The following is a 21375-nucleotide window of genomic DNA, read 5'->3' on the forward strand; positions in this document are numbered from 1 at the left end:
ATTTTTAACTGATACTGGTGCAAACTTTTATATTTCGCGACTCTTTGCGCCTAGTCACCAGTGAGGCACGATAGTTTTGCTTAGTTTCAGCGGTTATAGGTGCTTGGTTTCAATACAGACCCAGAACAAGAAACACTCAAAAAGCTGGAACATGTGCACAAATAATTGCTCAATCGTGAGTACAGAGAAATTACTGGTGATACGATGTTAATTTTGAGGCCTGCCGCTGATAATGACAATGCTTTTAACTGGTCATTTCAACAGCCAGTTTACAATAACCTACTGGTATCAGGAACGACGTTTCACAGGTGTAGGAAAACCTTTTAAAGAGTAAAAATACTTTGAATTGTCATAAGACTCTCGCAATATCTCTTGTTGATAAAAATATTTAATTTTGCCTACAGATTGTTGGAATGACCTGTATGACGGAGTTGATTAACTCAAATTATAATGAGTGTGGTAATATTCTGAAATGCCACTTACTGTAATAACATTGAGTTTACAAGTGTTAAGGACTGTCTCATCTCTAATGACGCGTTTCCTGGTATTTACGATATCGTAGTGTTCATTTACAGCCGGCCAGTGTGACCGAGCGGTTCTACGCGATTCAGTCTGGAACCTCGCAACCGCTACGGGCGCAGTTTCGAATCCTGCCTCGGGCACGGCTGTGTGTGATGTCCTTAGGTTTGTTAGGTTTACGTAGTTCTAAGTTCTAGGGGGCTGATTACCTCAGAAGTTAAGTCCCATAGTGCTCAAAGCCATTTGAACAATTTTTGAAACGACTGTACTACAAAGACGTTAGAGGAACTGCAAGGCAGCTACGTTACGTGGGCTGCATTAAAATCAGGTGAAACGCCATTCATATCGTTTGGATATTTTTTTGTATGATATTACATGGAGACCACACCACAGAAACGGAAAGGAAGTGGTTCAAATGTGTGTGAATTCCTAAGGGACCAAATTGCTGAGGTCATCGGTCCGTGAGACTTATTTACTCAAACTAAGTTAAACTAACTTATGCTAAGAACAACACACACACCCGTGGCCGAGGGAGGACTCGAACCTGTGGCGGGAGGTAACACACAATGCGTGACATGGCGGCTTAGACCGCATGGCCACACCGCGCGGGAAGGAAGTGGTACAAAGTGACATACACTCATAAAATAACACACAAAGTTCCATACATTCTAAAGACCTTAGACTTCAATACTGCGTATAAAACAGCAAACAAAGTACAAAGGTATGCAAACTCCTTACTGCCACAGACAGGCAAATTCCAATATCCGGTATATACCAAGCCAAATCCAAATCTGCAGGACAGTGTATAATGGAATGAAAAGCAGGATTATTAGCATAACATGCCGGGAGGCATCACCAGGTTCAAATTTGGTGCTGCGATTGCAAGAAAAAGGTTTAGAAATATTTCAATATGTAATGGATTAGGAATAGGACTGGGCAGAAAATGTCAAACAACTGAGAGAGGCATAATGCTAATTTTATTATTAATCACCGCTTACATAGTTTGTGCAGTATGATCACCAGAGACATCGAAGAGATGCTGCACAGGGGCAGATTTGCACCTCGTGGCCAAAATTGGAGCTATTGTTTTCCGGCGTGTATCGGTTCCGAATTAACGCATTAGCATATCTACCAAGTTTCACTGCCATACGATAATTAATTATAGCCCCCACAGGATCTCCGTAAGTAGCTGCTATTCAATTAAAACCACCCAGTATAAAGAAAGTATCAGGTGTTCAAATAACTTCGGGAATGCAGCGAGGTGATATCCTTAACAACCGCCCATATTTCGATAGGTGCACATCCTGTCGGTTTCAAGACACAAATGCAACGGGAAAACGGAGAAAACAGTGTGCTAGGAAATTTAAAATCTTGGTTTGCTTAGCATATGCGGAAGGATAAAACACATACACATACACACACACACACACACACACACACACACACACACACACACACACACACACACCGCAACACAAGAAACCTTCATCTCCATTTATAAGACAACTTGTTAATTTAATCTCAACTTCTTCCTTATTAACATTACCTTAATAGCTCGAAGTGCATGTCACAATTTTCCTGTTGTTGTATTCCACAGGATGAACGGTCTTGAGTTAATGTTCTGCAATAGCAGGTTCACTTGGTTATTGTACGCATGTGGGACACTTCTGCTCAGTACACTGGATCTCCACGGGCCTGATAGTCTGAAAAATATATCACAAGCCACAACTGCTAGAAATATGTTAGACATCCGCTTTGCACAAACTAAGTTACGGATCCCAAGGTAGCCCTAATCTTACATGGTGGTATAAAAACACATGGCACATCATATTTACGCAGAACACGACCAGTTACGTGATAAATGCTTCCTGCGTAAGGCGAAAAGGCTGTAGGCTTTGGTGCCAACTCGTTATTAATATCATTCACCCGGTTCATAGTTGGTCGATAGAAAAACACTCGTCTATTCTGTCTTTTACTATAACCATTCTGACGATGGGTAACTTCGAGATGGGCTAATTCAGCTGAAAAACTTTCAAGATCTGAGATGACATGGGTCCTATGAACCATCTTTGTACTTTGGTTCGTAGAGCCCATGTTAGGCCAACATACTCTTCCCAGCTTGACTTACCAAAAGTGTCCAAGGTTCACCTACACCACTGTGGTACGTTGTTAACAGTTGTCGTTTACACCCTGCGTATCACAGAACTACATCCCACCGTTGGCAGCACTACAAGGTGCTCTAAAATTCCTTTTACAATCTGCTATGGCTTGTAGAGCGGACTGAGTAGACAATATTTTGAACAGGATGAAACGTCCCCTTTTTAACAATTAAACGCGAGACTGTCCTTAAACTGACGCACAATATTTTTTTAGCGCAACGCAATCTGACTTTAATAACCTCTACAAGAGAATGGCCCTGACTAACATTAACCTGTTCTTTTCACAAATCACTTACCTCACAAAAATCTTGGTTACTCCCACTACTGCAATACAGCAAGCGCCACTACTGCCAGCTAAATAAGAGATTCAAACTATGGAAGGCACTAACTACTGATAGGGATAGTTAGCAAATGAAAGATATTAATAGAGAACAAGCAATGTATTTACCTTGATATCATATATATATATATATATATATATATATATATATATAGCAGTTCATGACAAATTTCAAAACTCCGCCATCTCTCTCCCCACATCCACCACTGCTGGCGGCTCACCTCCAACTGCCCAACGCTACACGCTGTTCACAGCCAGCTGCCTAATACTACAATGGCGAGTACTACAACAATGCAAAGCAGCCACAGACTGCACACAGCACAGCCAGTGATTTTCATACAGAGGTGGCGTTACCAATAAAAAACCTAAACAGCCTACTTACATAGCCCCCATGCTCCCCACAAAAAAATTTTACAAATTGGTTTGGGCAGTGGCCAATACAGATTTGAAAAATTTTTTCATACTTACAATAACAAAGAAATCAAATGCACACACTTATTGATACAATGTTGGTCAAAAGCTAAAATTTTCTCACAGTCCATAAAGACAGTCCTGATCATTCATCACATTAAAATTGCCGTGTTTTCCTCAAAGTCTGAGCAGTAAAAGACAATGCACACAGACGTAGTGGATTTCCATGCAGTCTTGAAGAAGTAGTGTTGTCCTTCCAACGGAAAGACAGTGCTGACTCGACATGCAGACAGGTAATGGGCCACAACAGAGTAAACCCACAGCAGAGTCAGTCGACGTTTTGAAGAACATTGGTAGGTAGGTCATCACAGAGTAGACCCACTGTAGTCCTGGTAGAGATTGTGGTATTGGTGGGCCATCAAAGATGCAGACCCACTGTAGTCCTTGTAGAGATGATGGTACTGGTGGCTCATCAAAGATGCAGACCCACTGTAGTCCTTGTAGAGATTACGGTACTGGTGGGCCACCAGAGGTGCAGACCCACTGCAGTCCTTGTAGAGATGGCCAGCAGCCATCTGTTGTGACTGTGCAGGTGCACAATCACCATTGAAGAGTCTTGCGGATAATATAGCAAGTCCATAACCACCACTTGTGCACTCACAAAGTTTTTGGAATTGTCCTTAGAACCAGCAATGCTGTTATCCAGTCCCTTGCTGAATTAATTTCACATATGAGAATTGAAACAGAACAGAATTAATAATGTGTAAACATCTTCACAAAGAACATTACATATTATAAATGCAAATTATATTTGAGGATAACAGTATTCCTCATCATAGTGAATGTAGCTTAATATTAGAAGAGAAAAAAAATTCTATGAAACAGTAGACAGAGACAGGAAGAAAACAAATACACATGGGTACACAAACACATAGTGGGATAACACAAGGAAAGGACAGGGTTTCTTTTACTGCAGTATTTTGCAAACAAAACTTTCTTTACTTCTCGGAGATCTCCCTTCGTTCCTCATTATTTCCAAAAAGTCCTATCAATACCTGCTTTCTCTACTCTGTTCATATTTCTTTCAAAATAATTACGGATCATTGTACAATACTCATTTTGGCCCAAAACGTTTTCATATACCTTCAATGCATTTCTTTCCATTCATCACAACTAGTTTCTTATATAGTCTACCCCCTCTTAAGCTAACTTAAATCTACTGAGCTCAGATGCTAAACTAAGGGACGAGGCAATGCAGCAGCACATAAAACAATTAACGCAAACAGCAATGACAAAAAAGTGCAGATTTGCAAAGGAAGCAGCATTTTAGAAATTAGCGAAGCAATTGCAATATTACGACTAATATAAGGCAATGTGCAGCAAACAAGAAAAATAAATCTGGCTTAGCAGAGTAACACAAATTAAAATTCAGTAGCACTATGCCTGGCAAACAGCATAACTTATACCTAAACATGACAAAGTTCAAGCAGAAAAAGTATTACACTAAAAATGGCCATGTCTGATACCTATGTCACATCTTAACACTAGAGTGATGCATCACGAGAACTTACACTAGCAGATAAGTTACCAAATCGTAAAAAAATTATTTATGCAATTCCTGTGAAGGGAAATGTCTATTTATGTGCCCTCGTTTTCTTGGAAGTAGATCATAAATTTCTTATTGACTGGATCTGTAGGCATAAAATAACTACATTAGTACAATTATTAAATTTTATTTTAACCAATGCTGCAGTGCAGCTAGAAACTAGATATCAAATGAAATAAGGAATTACGCAAACCAAAGCATAAAAATATCATTCAATAGTCATGTGACATTTCATAAGTTAGTAGACATTCTCTCAACTCTTGTAGAAAGACGCTTGTCATAATCAGATGTGCAGATGTAAAAATATTTCTCGTCATTTCATTAGGCATTTCTGTAAATATCATAAATTAAGAGCTCCACAGTGTCAACATATGTTTTCAAGTTCGACCGTGTCGTTTTTGCGATGCTCTCTACAAAGGAACGTCAATAGCGAGGATAATGGCCTCCCTTTTTTTTTCTCTAACTGTGCCGCTGAAAAGGGCTCGCAATAATGGCTTTTTCTCCAGGCGTCTGACACACCTGGCCGCTCACAACGAATTACTTCACCGTCACTTACCTTTCTTAACGAAATATTTACGACAGCAGTTTTCGCTACAGCGACAGTCTCATATAAAAATTTCATAGGTCAAGAATTTGCATTACAAATCTGTAGAAACAAAATCGTATTGATATAACAGTGTCCAAAAAATTTTCGCCGGCATTGTGATACATTCACGCATTTACACACATTTCATAACTCTTAACGTACGATTCTCGGTTTACAGCATCCTTTTTCACCAGTCAGAGTCCCTACCTTCTATTCATTATTCATATACATATAAACACGTAATCACATTCCTTATATAGCATCATCTTATTGATCATAAACATACCGCAACAGCATAATACACATCGTCGTCGTAAAAATAACATCGTAACACCTCAGTCAACTCTCAAAATCGTCGTAGCTTCCTCCAATAATTTCAAAACCTAAACAAAATTCTCTGCTCATGTCAAAAGTGTCATCTGCCTCAAACGCACTTTAAAAATCATGATCCCATACCAAATATATCATTTAAAGCTCTCATAGTATCACAATGGTTCCGAAAAAATATGAACAGTTTACAAAGTACAGACAAAATACAATTTCATAAGTGTGAAGGTATCCAACTGTGTAATTGCGTAAACATCTGTCACTGATGTGGTAAAAAAATTTGTCTCTCTCAGTTAAATGATCAGATAGCTGTGTATTTTGTGTTGGAGAAATATGGTACCGATGTGTAAAGTTGTGTAAGCAAATACCATATTAGCTAGGGCTCCCTGTGTGTGCCAAACACATGGTACACAAAGCAGGCGTGTACCCCCCTGAGGATTAATGTAATTATACCCTCAGGTGTTACAGATTACAGCAATGGAATGAAATGTATCACGGAAAACTTTCTTTGCAATTCAAAAATCTTTAAAAATAAATGTTTTAAGTACAAAATTAATCACTCAAATACGTGTCCTGTAGCGCTAAACTGTGCGTCATGTTGTAAGATAATCTCTGTGGAAGTCTCGTAGTTATCGTCCTCCGAAAGCTAAGTTCTGCAGAAGTCAATGTACTTACCTCATAATAAACAAAAGTGAAATGCTTTGCGTATAGATATCGTAGTTATTATGCTTATTGGCGTGATGAAGAAAGTACTGTACTGTAACGTATTGTTGTGCTACGGAAAAGGCTGTCTCCTTGTAGCTATACCACAAAAGTTAACTACTAAAACATGTTTTACTTTCCAGAAGAATTCAGAAAAATTGTGCAGATATAAAACAGATACACTGCAAAAGCAACATTGTAAATTGTCACTCATTAGTAGCGTCGTGATAAAAATCGTGTAGCTGTCACATGAACTAACCACTGTGTCATCTAGTATCTCACGGAAAGTACTTCAAATCCAGAATGTATTTTCAAATAAACCAAAATGTTGCATTAAAATCTCATTAACAGTACTGGTAAATTTTCTAAGTATGTAAGCCTTATAGTCGTTACGTAATCATGCAAATAACAAGCAAGAATGTGCACACACACAATAACACTGTGTCGTCTGTTCACAATAACAATGCATTCGTAATTTCTGTTTAAAAATGTTCCCTAGGTTCTAGACTGGATATTTGACTTCAAACATTGTTGCATGTTAACAGTTTCTTAAGTCTGACAAAGCATACTAGAAATGTGAAGTGAAAAGTTTTATGGCAAAGACAAATTTAAAAAGCAGATTATCTTTCAATAAACGGTTTTACATGTGATATGTGGTGTAAACCTTTACTCTTCATAGTACTCAGACTTTCAACTAAAAGGCAACTGTCATGTTTTATACATCGGTAAAGAATGCTAAAATTTTTCTCAAGGCTAGCGTCTTATGTTATTTTTCTCTGAGCCAGCGGGCGCACGCAGCTGCCTGCTGTGCGAGTCATTGTCTGTTTGTTGGCGCGCGCCGTTATAGGGGTTTGGAGACCTAACTTCTGCAAATTCACTTTGACGAGAAGGCCCTGCCCTGTTTAAATCCCGCCAGTTCTGATGCAATTCAGGTCTGTCGTTACGATCACATCGTCTGTCGTCATGTTGGTAGTTCCTGTAGTTTCTTTCTTGTCGGTTAAGTGGTGGAGAATTTCTCCCTGAATCGTAACTGCACGCTGGACCGTTGCGTCTAAAGTTATTCTGTCTCCCGTAATAATAATTATTTTGGTTCCCATATTGTCTGTTCCTCTGATTGTCTCTGTAATAGTCATTACCGCGGAGAGGTGATCTTTCTCTGTAATTATTACTACTCTGCCAACGGTTGTCATACGGGTGGTGTCTGTTTTGGTCACGATTTACGTTATAAGAATAGCCTTGTCGTGTATTATTTCTGTCATCGCGGAATTGTGACAGATGTGACCTGTAATTGTTGTGTTCCTGTTCTCGCGTTCCGCGATTGTCTACCTTCGTAGATAAGTTAGTGAACCGATCCGAAAGTTCGGCTACTTTCTCCGATAGTGAACACATTTCCTCAGTGTGTTTTTCTGAACCAAGTTTCAGAGTATCTACTGTGTCCTTTAAGTTTTCCTGAGTTTTTGCAAGTTGCGTAACCGAATCGGTTGATGCAACTGAGTCAAATTTAGCTTGCAAGGTCTCATGATTTTCGTGAACAGTAGTTTGCAGTTCTTTTATGGCTGCTTCGTGATTCTGTAGTGCATTTTCATGCCGCGAAAAAATAGGTTGGAAATGCTCACAAATTTGTGTTTTTACGTCATTACAGACTTTTTGACATATCGATTCAATGTTATGTAACTCAGTAAAATCTTCACGTGTTTGTTCAAGAGTTTGCTCCAATGAGTCTAACTTTTTAAGATTTTGTTCCATTGTGTCTAACTTTTGAAGACTTTGTCCCATTTGTCTCTGATTTTGTTCCATTTGTTGCATTAATTGCAATAGCAATGTATTAGTGTCTGGAATCTGTTTCTCTATGCTTTTTGGCAGTGCACCTTCACCGGCAACATTCACATTTTGACAAGCAGAAAATGTGTCTTGACTCATTTGAGAAAACGGTGATAACCCAGAACCTGAATCTACAGTATTTGCGAAATTGTGTCCTGTCATTTCGGATTCCTGTGGCGAGCTGTTGCCGACCGACCGATCGATAATGCTTCCCTGCTCACTAATTGTTTCACTGTCTACGCCATTGTTTGCCGCCCGCTCCATTTCCCTATGCACAATTACCAAATTATTACTTTGAACATCAGTTAATTCATTACTCGGTGGCGCTAACACACTGCTTTCGTCTTCGCTTTTCTCAGTTTACTTTGGAGCCTAGTGTTACGTTTTTCACACGCCATTATTGTCACAATATTTCACACGATAACACAGAAAAGCACAATTTGAAGAGCAAAAATAAGAGAACACATTAACATAACACTGAAAATAATATCTAGTTAATTGCAGCTGCAAAATACTTGGTGCAAATCTACATGCATGCCACACCTGTTTTACTGTACAACAATGAAAGACTGCAACTACAAAGGAGATTCTCTCTACAATTACGCGCTAGCAATAAACAAAATCTACACTAATTACACAAACTACAAGAAAAAATCAGAAGATTCGAGTGAGGTATCCTGGCAGGGTCGCCATATGAAACGTCCCCTTTTTAACAATTATACGCGAGACTGTCCTTAAACTGACGCACAATATTTTTTTAGCGCAACGCAATCTGACTTTCAATAATCTCTACAAGAGAATGGCCCTGACTAACATTAACCTGTACTTTTCACAAATCACTTACCTCACAAAAATCTTGCTTACTCCCACTACTGCAATACAGCAAGCGCCACTACTGCCAGCTAAATAAGAGATTCAAACTATGGAAGGCACTAACTACTGATAGGGATAGTTAGCAAATGAAAGATATTAATAGAGAACAAGCAATGTATTTACCTTGATATATATATATATATATATATATATATATATATATATATATATATATATATAGCAGTTCATGACAAATTTCAAAACTCCGCCATCTCTCTCCCCACATCCACCACTGCTGGCGGCTCACCTCCAACTGCCCAACGCTACACGCTGTTCACAGCCAGCTGCCTAACACTACAATGGCGAGTACTACAACAATGCAAAGCAGCCACAGACTGCACACAGCACAGCCAGTGATTTTCATACAGAGGTGGCGTTACCAATAAAAAACCTAAACAGCCTACTTACAAGGAATCCATGACCGGAAAAGTATCCTTTCCCTGCTACAGCCGTTTGAAGACATGTCCTCTAGGTAGATACGAAACACGGTAATCATGGTGACGGGTGGTTACGTCAGATCGACTGATGTCATTTAACGTCTGTTCTACCTCTCTGAGCTGATTCGAGCCTGATTGGCGTATCTGTGAGTGTTAAGAGCTACATGGTTGAATACACGTTTGAAAAATACAATGACATGATCCGTCTGTATGGAAAAGCTGCTCGTCGCCTTTACCAAGATCGTTATCCACAACTTCTGACTTCATCGATACCTTTTTCGCCACAATTATACAACGGCTTCGGGAAAGGAGTACATTCATCGTCGGCAGGCGTGACTGTGGTGCTCCAAAGAGACACTGCAGACCAGTATTGGAAGAGAAACCATCAACGACAACACGAGCAATTGCTCATGCATTGAGTGTAGCTCCCAGCACCGTGTTATATGTTCTGCATGAGTGACAACTACATCGATAACGTCTCCAAAGGATACAGTCAGTAACGCCAGCCGGTTTTGCACCACGCATTGAGTTCTGTAAGCAGTTTCTATGCCGCTGCATCAGAGAGCCCCTAGTATTTCCACGGCGCATTCTCTTCACGTTTTTACTAAGGATTGTGTTCTCAGTTCTCTAAACAGCCATGTTTGGGCAGACAAATACTCACATGCCACTCCTGTTCAGGGTTACCAACATACATTTGGTATCAGTGTGTTGGCATGCATTCAGCTGGAAATGTGAATAGGCCGTAGATACGTACTCCCAAACTCATGGGACTCATCTACTTGACCTTCCTACAACAAGTATTGGGCGTGTTGTTGGATACTCTGCCCTTGAACCTCCATCAACATGTTGTTTCAGCGTGCAAGCGCATCTGCTCACTTTTCACATCATGTTCGGAAACATCTGGACCAACGATTCCTACACAGATAGATAGGTCGAGTCGGTCCAGTCGCATAGTCTCCACAATCACTGGATTTAACCACACTGGACTTTTTTCTGTGGAGACGAATGAAGAGATTGGTTTAAGAGACTCCTGTAGAGACAGAAGAAAACCACAGCACTAGTTATAGTCGCTGCAGGGACACCAGGTATGAGAGAGCGTGTGTACCTCAACGTCATTTGTAGGTACAATATGTGCACCGAACTTGGTGGTCGCCACGTCGAACCTTACTTGTAGTGGATCAGAATGCCAACCGTCCTTTGAAAAGGACAAAAACGGTATAAGTTTAACTGTAAACAACAGTCTTTGTGAAAACTTATTTAGTTCTCTTTTTGTTTCTTTGGTTATCAATGAGTGGAATTGTAAAACAAGTTACGTACTGGGTCACGTCTAATAAATTACTTGTAATAGTGGTCGCGTTACCAACGAGTTTTCAAATGGTTTAAGTACGGAAACTTTAAGTTTACGGACATGGATTCTGATTCAAAATATTATATATTCAGTCCTATTTACAAGTCCTTGAAATTTGTGAGGAGAATTTCAGAACACCCAGTACATTAACACTAAATAAGTTAACATGGTGGAAGAGTATTTGTGGAGGTTTTGTTCTGTCCTGAAAATAGTTTTTCCAGCAGTACAGTAAGTTCAGACGTAGAGCAATAGCTACACACGCAGTAAGTCACGAAACAAATACTGAGCGGAAATTGCCTAGGTCAGATCTGTTTGCAATTTACGCATACAATAGCAGAATAGCTCAATGGGCTGCAAAGAAATGATGGCTTAATAAGCTGAGGCGAAACATGTCTGCCAAAACAGATATTGTGTTTATTCTTTTGCACACAGACGGTACTAATTTATAGTTATTAATATGAGTAGAACAAAATTATCTACTTTTATATCACAATAGGTAGACCATTTTCGTGTTTGTTTCAAATGTACAACACGACTCAAAGACAGATGAGACACTCGTCTTTGTTCATCTTAGGTGAAGGATACTTTGCATCTGTAAGTTAGGTACCAGGGCTCAAAGCCTAAACCAAAACGTGATGATTAGGGGCTACTGAAGCGCGATGTCTTTAGTGGCAGAAGTAAATCACTAGAAAATAAAAGATGACTATGAGGGCATTACTACACGTGCCTTTGTTAACGAATTTGTGACTTGAACTATCTGTATTGCCTAGGCTCATTGCGTTGTTACCGTATGTCAGAAAACAAATTTTGGTCTGTACGGGCTTTTCAAGAGGAAATATCAAATGGTGGTACAAAGGCTAAGGATTAAAAAGATTGCTATTTATTCACAGCAATGAAAAAGCTTCGCGTTTATTTCTTAGTGGGGTAGACTGTGACACTTGTTAGCTAATCAAAGATGCGACTGCTTGGTTACGATTCACAATAATACCTATTTATTAGCTTTTAGTTTATTTATCACGTGTTTTTGAATGATGCATTCGTGTTTGGTAAAATACTACTGAAAATTGGAAGGCCTCTTATTATGTAGGGGGACAAACAAAGGATTTATGATCAGATTAGTCACAGGCTGATCGGATACTTTTCCACATAAATCAGTATTGCAAAATTCCGTTTCTGAAAAAGGGCACTTCGTTTGTTGTAGTTCCCTTTTATGCGTTTCCTCTACAGTTTAACCTGTTCACTGACATTTGTGCGCATATTCTTGCGGAAGAATGTACAGCTCAGTGTTACTAAGTACACTTTATTACTGAAATTAGCATGTTGTTGTCTGTCATAATCAACTAGATTTTCGATATTTGCAAATTAATTCAAATAAAATCGTTGCGTACCGACTGATACCTTATTTACAGTGAACGGGGAGTATGTAGATACGTACATACAATGCATATCACAATTTAAGAGTCACTTCTATGAAACCCCGTAATTTTCTAGAATTGTTACGCAGAAATTAGAGATTTGGCTCAAAGGTGCCTACAAATTCCTCTCATTCCTCTGCAATGGTGCAAAAGCGTGGAGCCCTGTGACGTCACTCTCGGGCTCGGCGACACTTCAAACAGCAAGGTGTCGGCACGTGGGAAGAAAGGCCTGAGCTCAGAACTTGTGAGATGGGTTAGTGATGTCACATTGGAATCAAAGTTCACCACAGTTCCTCCCAGCTCCGCAATAGACGTGTCACACGATGGGAGGATAGTCACACACCCTCTTATCAACATTTCTCATCCACATTTCGCCCCTTTCTTTGACGCCCCTGCGGTGGAGGTCAGAAGCGTGACGTCCAATGCTGTAATCAACCGATTTTCTTGTGAGTGGGCGAGGAAAACACAGCAGACACACCACCATTCAGAACTGACAAGAAACGGCCCACAGGAGGTGCCATAAAGTGCGTCAATGAAACAATCCCTTCCTTCGGGGCGTTGATTCTCACGCATTCTGCGCTTCAGAACGGCAGTTCACAGTGCGGTGAGCAACAGGGCGATGTTCTTGACAGCGCTCGACATTGGCGACACCCGCCGGACGGTTCAACCCTTAAATCTTAAGGGCTGTAACCCCACTGAACGTGATCTGACGCCTTTGGAGATTAGCGCGAATGTAACTTTTACTTTGGTATACATTGTGGAACCACTAGGGACCGTTCAAAACCATTAGACGAAATTTGAACGTAATGCGAAGCAGCAGTGTGTAACGTAGCAAGTTATTGCGAAATAACAATCGATGCAGCCGTATAGCTAGGTGGCTTCAGGATGGATACGTTTTTTCTTCGCCCTGACTCACAGTGCAGCTGACGTTACCAGCCGTGAGAACGATCTCAAGTAACATTCAGACGGTACGCAAGTTCATATCCCCTACGAATCTAAATAAACCATAGTAATGATCATCCGATTTTGTTCAAACTTGGTACGCAATCTTTTGTTATTAACGAAGGGATCCTGTTAAAATTTCAGATTTTTATCTATTATAGTTACGGAGATTGAAAAAATTATTTAAATGTCCTAAAACCGACATTTAGATTTCAAAACTCAGTTAGGAACAATAACCAAATATCTTTTATTATTATCTGAAGTCATACGAGGTGTGGCTAGAAAAAAACCGGACTAGTACTGGTGAAACAATATAACGAATGCAATAAGGCTGAAAGTCTCGTGGCCTGTCACGTGACTCTCGCTCCGCCTACTGCTCGAGTTTCATCTGCCTCCTGCACTCAGTCTGCCCGTGGCGTCTGTTTTAAGTAGTTGACGTTTTGTCTGTGCGTCGGAAAATGTTGAGTGTACAGAAAGAACAGCGTGTTAACATCAAATTTTGTTTCAAACTAGGAAAATCTGCAAGTGAAACGTTTGTAATGTTACAACAAGTGTACGGCGATGATTGTTTATCGCGAACACAAGTGTTTGAGTGGTTTAAACGATTTAAAGATGGCCGCGAAGACACCAGTGATGACACTCGCACTGGCAGACCATTGTCAGCAAAAACTGATGCAAACATTGAAAAAATCGGTAAACTTGTTCGACAAGATCGCCGTTTAACAATCAGAGCAGTGTCTGAGTTAACAGGAGTTGACAAGGAAAGTGTTAGGCAGATTCTTCATGAAAGTTTCAACATGAACAAAGTGTGTTCAAAAATGGTTCCAAAGTGTCTCACAATTGAACAGAAGGAACGCCGAAGAATTATTTGTTCTGACGTCCTGGAAAACATTGAAAGTGATCCCACCTTCTTACAAAATGTTATTACTTGCGATGAATCGTGGTTTTTTACTTACGATCCCGAAACTAAACGCCAATCGATGCATTGGAAAACTCCTGGTTCTCCACGACAAAAAAAAGCACGAATGTCAAAATCGAAATTCAAGGCAATGATGATGATTTTTTTTTTTTGACATCAAAGGGATTGTGCACATTGATTGGGTACCAGAGGGACAAACAGTGAATCAGCATTACTACATTAGCGTCCTGGCTACCCTACGTGAGCGAGTACGGAGAAAACGGAACGATTTGTGGAGAAAAAAGTCATGGATCCTTCACCAAGACAATGCCCCAGCTCACGGTGCGTTGTCAGTGAAGACGTTTTTGGCAAAACACAACATTCCCATCTTAGATCATCCACCCTACTCACCTGATTTGGCCCCCTGTGACTTTTTTCTTTTCCCTAAAGTGAAGTCAGCTTTGAAAGAAACTAGATTTGAGACTGTTGAAGCAGTAAAAGAAAAAGCGACGGAAGTAATGTATGGACTTACCGAAAATGATCTGCAGCATTGCTATGAACAGTGGAAAATTCGTATGGAGCGGTGTAGAGACCGAGGAGGAGAGTACATTGAAGGAGATAACATGAAATTGTAAATAATTGTAAATAAATGTTTTTTCCAGCATCAGTCCGCTCTACGTTATGTAGTACAAAAATCATTCAAAATTATTATTTGCTTATTATTTTATTGTGTGAATGCACAGGAATGAATGAAGAGTGTATGCGGGACATATGTTAAAACTTAATTTCATTTTATGTAAAATCTTATAAAATTGAGCCGTGGGAAAATTGTGTTGCAACCACGATACTGATGACGTATGGTCGATGTGTGCCTGATTTTGTAAGAGAGCAGCCAGAATAGAAGTTTGAAGCGGAAAAAGTTTCCATATTAATTTAAAGAATATTTTGCATTTGATTCTATTTCATTAAACAATATATTAGCAATTGAATTTGTGATGACGTAAATGACTATCTGATTAGTGGTTGGCTGAGGCAAGTTTTGCCGCGAGAATGATCTGGAAGGATCATTCTGATTGGTCATTCAGATCAACAGCCAATCAGAATTAAGCAGTTCCCGCGTGCAGATAGATAGGCAGAGAGGAGAGGAGCATCTAGAGAGTCGCTCGATAACCTGCTTCCGAGTAACACCATGCCGGATGTCTCCGTGAAAATACTATGTAAAATAAAGAACTAGTGAGCGGTTTAAGTTACGAACATTTTGAGGAAAGTGTGATGTTTCGGAACTAATTAGTTGATGTTTTATTAGCGTGTGATCTTTTGGTCGTAGAGACAATTCCGCGTGGCATATTCTGAGTTCTTGATGGAATACTTTAGCGAGCACTTCTGACATAGAAGACCACTGAAACGACTGAATGTTCAACCCGCTAATAGTGGTGGGCCAGTGACTGTTAGATCGCAAAATTAATCGGGTCGGACTTGCAGACATTCTGGCTGCTTTTACGTGTGATATATGTCGGATAAACAGTGAACTTGAAATGAAAGAGCTTTTGCATTATTAAATACGGACTTGATAGCCATTTAATGTCCTTCCTTATGAATAAAAAGACTTTACAGAATTTTCAAATGCTTACTGCAATTAATCTGCATTCTCCTACCGCCTGTAATCTGTGAAAATGAACTTACAGGTACTGATTTCCAACTCGAGTTATGCGGCAGGTATAAGGTAATGGTTTCATCAACGCTGCTTTACACTGCCTAGCATGTATCTACTGGTTCAGGGTGAAGGGTCGTCGGTAGGTGACCTGTTCGATGAAAGTGACTGAGAGAGAGTAAGGAAAGAACGACCGACCGACCCCGCCCCGCCGCAAGTGGGCGTTTATGCTTTTTCATCCATCCTGTTTCACGCCTTCCTGAGGCGTGATCACGAGGGGGTACATCACTGACATGATGTTCGTGAGGAAAACGGCAAAGGACCCCTCTAAGATCCACTAGTTCAACAACACCTTTTTTACATCTGATGAACATTTGTTGATGCTTTAAAAATATGTCAGTATGGAGACTTCGACGCTCATTCAGCTGAGTGGTGCTTAACTGCTGTTCTAGCGCCTGAGGGCAGGTAGCCCTTCTACCCTCCTTAGGTCCTGCATGCCCGCAAGCAAGCGCTAGACAGGAAGCAGAGCGGCACTCAGCTGAAAGTGTGTCGAGGTCTCTGTACAAGTACATTTTTAAATTGCTCAGCAAAGGTGTATGGGTGACATTGAGGGTGTTGCCGAAGTGGGGTGTCTAAAGCATAAACACCATTTGTTGCTTCGGTTCACGTTCAGATTTCGTCGAATGATTTTGAACGCTTCCTGGTGGTTCTAACCCTGTACACCAAAGCAAAACCGGCGGTCATGCTGCACTACAAAGCTATGTTACCACGTTTAATGTGGTTTCAGGCGCACATTGTTCTTAGAGAAGAGACGAATCGTCTGGAGGGTGTCAACAGTGTCGACCGTCGTCAAGAACATTGTTTTCTCGCTCATCGCTCTGTAAACTATTGTTTAGACTAGGAAATTTATGGGAATCAATGTCCCAAGGGAAGAGGTGGTTTTATTGACACACTTTATGGCACCTCCTGGGGGTCGTTTCGTGTAGATTCTGAGGTGGTGTGTCTGCAAGGTTTTCTAGGCCATCGACCAAAAAACCACTTGATTTCAAAACTGGGTGACGTAGTTCTGCCCTCCTTCATAGAGCCGTAAAAAGAAGGGATCAAATATGCGTAAGAGGAGATGTGACGCCCTTCCCACCGTATGACACGTCCACGTTGGGCAGAATTGTGGTGAAATTTGGTGCCAGTGTGACATCATTGACTTATCTTACACGTCACGTCAACTCCTGAGTTCTGGCCTTTTCCGGCAAGTGTCGATATCTTGCTGCTTGAAGTGTTGCCGAGTCGTTGGGTGACACCGCTAGGCGCCACGCCTTTGAATAATTGCAGAGGAGGGCTGTAAGCATCTTTGAGCCAAATTTCTTACTTCTGCGTCTCTATGGGAGGTAGTTACGGCGTTTTAGAAAAGTGATCCTCTAATTCGTTGTGCTGTGCATTTTGATTTTGAAATTCATTAGAAGATGAATAATTATACTGACAAGCACACGAGCTAGTAAAGTGAGACGCAGCATTCTTTTTTGGTTACTATTGAATAGACCAAAACAGTCATACAGAGAACATGGTTATACAAAGAACTTTAGATAAATATACATTTGTACGGAGAAGAAAGTCTTCGGCTTCTTTCAGAAACTTTATTTGAACACTCAAATTATTTGGTTTGAAGACTGATCTAGGTACAAATGACTGAGCCTATAGTGTATGCAATATTTCACATCCAATCGTTTTGTCTTCAAATACTGTTTATGGAGGAATTATAGTTCTATCAGAATTATATAGTGAAATTTGGAAATTTCAACTTTGGTAATATTACATCCTCATGAATACTCTGCAAGCCACCATACGGTGTATGGCTGAGGGTAACTTGTACCACATTACTAATCATAACCTTTCCTCATCCACTAGAAAATGAAACAAGAGGAAAATATGTGCTTCCGTACGAGACGTTATTACTTTTATCTTGTCTTCGCGATCATCACGCGCACGTTGGTGGCACTAGAATCGCACTGCAGTCACTCGCAATAGCCTGTTCTCTAAATTTTCGCAATAATGTTTCGCGAAAAGGACGTCTTCTCCTTCCAGGGATTCCCATCTGAGTTTCGAAGTACCTACATAATACCAGTGTGTTGGTCGAACCTACTGGTACCAAATTTGGCTGCACTCCTCTGAATTGCTTCGATGCCGTACTTCAATCAGACCTGCTAAGGATCCCAAACACTCGAGCAGTATTCAAGAATAGGCCGAACTAATGTTCTATATGCATATAGATGAGATAAACTTCCCTAGAATCCTCACAATAAACCGAAGTCGATCATTCGGCCTTACGTGTTCATTCCGTTTGAAACGTCCCCTTAGAAAAAAATACATGACTGTGCTTAAACTGACACACAATATTTTTTAGCGCAACGCAATCTGACTTTCGTTAATCCCTACAAAAGAATGGCCCTTACTAACATTAACCTATACCTTTCACAAATCACTTACCTCACAAAAATCTTCGTTACTCGAACTACTGCAATACAGCGAGCGCCACTACTCTCAGCTAAATAAAAGATTCAAACTACGGAAGGCACTAACTACTGATAGGCATACAATGTATTTACCTTAATAGTCATAATATATATAGCAGTTCATGACATCCAGTCTTACAAATTTCAAAACTCCGCCATCTCTCTCCCCACATCCACCACTGCTGGCGGCTCACCTCCAACTGTGCAACGCTACGCGCTGTTAACATCCAGCTGCCCAACACTACAATAGCCAACAACAATGCAAACCAGCCACAGACTGCACACAGCACAGCCAGTGATTTTCATATAGAGCGCTACATGGCGTTACCAATATAAAAACCTAAACAGCCTACTTACATAGCCCCCATGGTCCCCCAAAAAAATTTTACAAATTGTTTTGGGCACTGGCCAATACATATTTGTTAAAATTTTTGCACAATTACAATAACAGAGAAATCCAATGCACACACTTATTGATACAATGTTGGTCAAAAGATAAAATTTTCTCACAGTCCATAAAGACAGTCCTGATCGTTCATCACAGTAAAATAGCAGTGTTTTTCTCAAAGTCTGAGCAGTAAAAGAAAATGCACACGGAAGTAGTGGATTTCCATGCAGTCTTGAAGAAGTAGTGTTGTCCTTCTAACGGAAAGACAGTGCTGACTCTTGACATGCAGGCAGGTAATGGGCCACAACAGAGCAAACCCCCAGCACAGTCAGTCGAAGTTTTGAAGAATATTGGTATGTAGGTCATCACAGAGCAGACCCACTGCAGTCCTGGTAGAGATTATGGTACTGGTGGGCCATCAGAGGTGCAGACCCACTGCGGTCCTTGTAGAAATAATGGTATTGGTGGGCCATCAAAGATGCAGACCCACTTTAGTCCTTGTAGAGATGGCCAGCAACCATCTGTTGCGACTGTGCAGGTGCACAATCACCATTGAAGAGTCTTGCGGACAATATAGCAAGTCCATAAACCACCACTTGTGTACTCACAAAACTTTTGGGAATGTCCTTAGAACCAGCAATGCTGTTATCCAGTCCCTTGCTGAATTATCAACACACGTGCAAACTATAACAGTCCCTACTTCTCACATATTGTCCATATACTATGACCAACAGAAACGTGTGCAGTGAAATGTAACTTACAAGTTACTTAATTTGATTAACTGGTGTCAATTAAAATTTTATAACATAAGAATACAATAACAAAGGTGCAAAATACATCATTAAAGAACATAACAATACAGATAACATTTGTGGTAATGCAGGCTTTACAATAGAATAGAAATAAACATGTACACCAGTGTTACAGGAATTATGACATAAGTACATACATAAAAGATCAGAATAACTTGTGAAACATCAACTTCACACATGAGCATTAAAACAAAACAGAATAAATAATGTCTAAACATCTTTACGAAGTAAATAACATATTATTAGAAAAATTCTACAACATAACTCTTATTAGCTAAACACATAAAGACAGGAAAAACACAAATATACAAGAGTACACAAACACATAGGGGGATAACACAATGGAAAGGACAGGGTTCGTTTTCAGTGTAACATTTGGTACTGCAGTCCAACCCAAAACTTCATTTCATAGATCTTTCAACATTTGTTCTCACCAAAACATCCTATCCAAGCATGCTTTCTGTATTTATATGTTCACATATTTCTTACCTCATTATTTTTTTTCCATTATCTTACATCATTTATTCCCAAGAAAATCCTACCTAAACCTGTTGTCTCTAAACCCTACTTGTTTGTTCATATCCTCTTTCAAAATACTTTTTTGGCCAAACCATATTCTTATAGCTTCTCAATGCATTTCTTCCAATTCATCACAACTCGTTCTCTTATATAGCCTACCCCATTTTAAGCTAACTTAAATCTACTGAGCTCAGATATATATACTAAGGGATGACGCAATGCAGCAGCACAAAACAATTAACACAAACAGCAATGACAAAAAAAAAATGGAAATTGGCAAAGCAAGCAGCAGCAGCAAATGCAATAACTTATATCTAATTATGACAAAGCTCAAGCATAAAAAAATATTACAGTAAAGATGCCCATGTCTAATACCTATGTCACATCTTAACACTAGAATGATGCATCACCTTGACTTACTGTTAAAAAATTATTTTAGCAATTCCTGTGAAGGGAAATGTCTATTTGTGCTCTCTTTTATACGAAAGTACATCATAAAATTATTCTTTACTGGGTCTGTAGACAGAAAATAGTGATATTAGTACATCTATTAAGTTTTATTTTAACCAATGCTGCTGCAGCTAGAAACTTGATATTAAACAAAATGAGCATATATATATATATATATATATATATATATATATATATATATATATATATATATATATATATATATATATATATATATATATATATATATATATATATATATAAAGCAACATATGAAATGTCATTCACTACGCAAATGACATCTCCAAAGGCAAAAAAAATTCTCTCAACTAGAAAGACAATAGATGTAAAATGTTTCTCATCATTTCATTAGGCATTTTAGTAAATATCATAAATTAAGATCTCCACAGTATAATCATATGTTTTCAAGTTTGAGCGTGTCGTATTTGCGATGCTTTCTACAAAGGAATGTCAATAGCGAGGATAATGGCCTCCCTTTTTTTTTTCTCCACCTGTGCCTCTGAAAGGCACACACTAATGGCTTTTTTCCAGGCGACTGTCGCGCAGCTGGGTGCCCACAACGCATTACGTGAAGGTGGTCACTTAACATTCTTACCGAAATATTTACGACACCAGTTTGCACTACAGTGACAGTCTCATATAA

At 39.7% G+C, this 21375-nt stretch overlaps 1 protein-coding gene across 1 annotated transcript in view; it reads left to right on the forward strand.

The window, feature by feature from the left end:
• Positions 1–21375, forward strand: part of LOC126208398 (sodium channel protein Nach-like) — a 239755-nt gene that overhangs the window by 180890 nt on the left and 37490 nt on the right. The gene's annotated exons all lie outside the window — the stretch shown is intronic.

This window comes from Schistocerca nitens, chromosome 1, assembly GCF_023898315.1.
Source record: "Schistocerca nitens isolate TAMUIC-IGC-003100 chromosome 1, iqSchNite1.1, whole genome shotgun sequence".
Lineage (NCBI taxonomy): Eukaryota > Metazoa > Arthropoda > Insecta > Orthoptera > Acrididae > Schistocerca > Schistocerca nitens.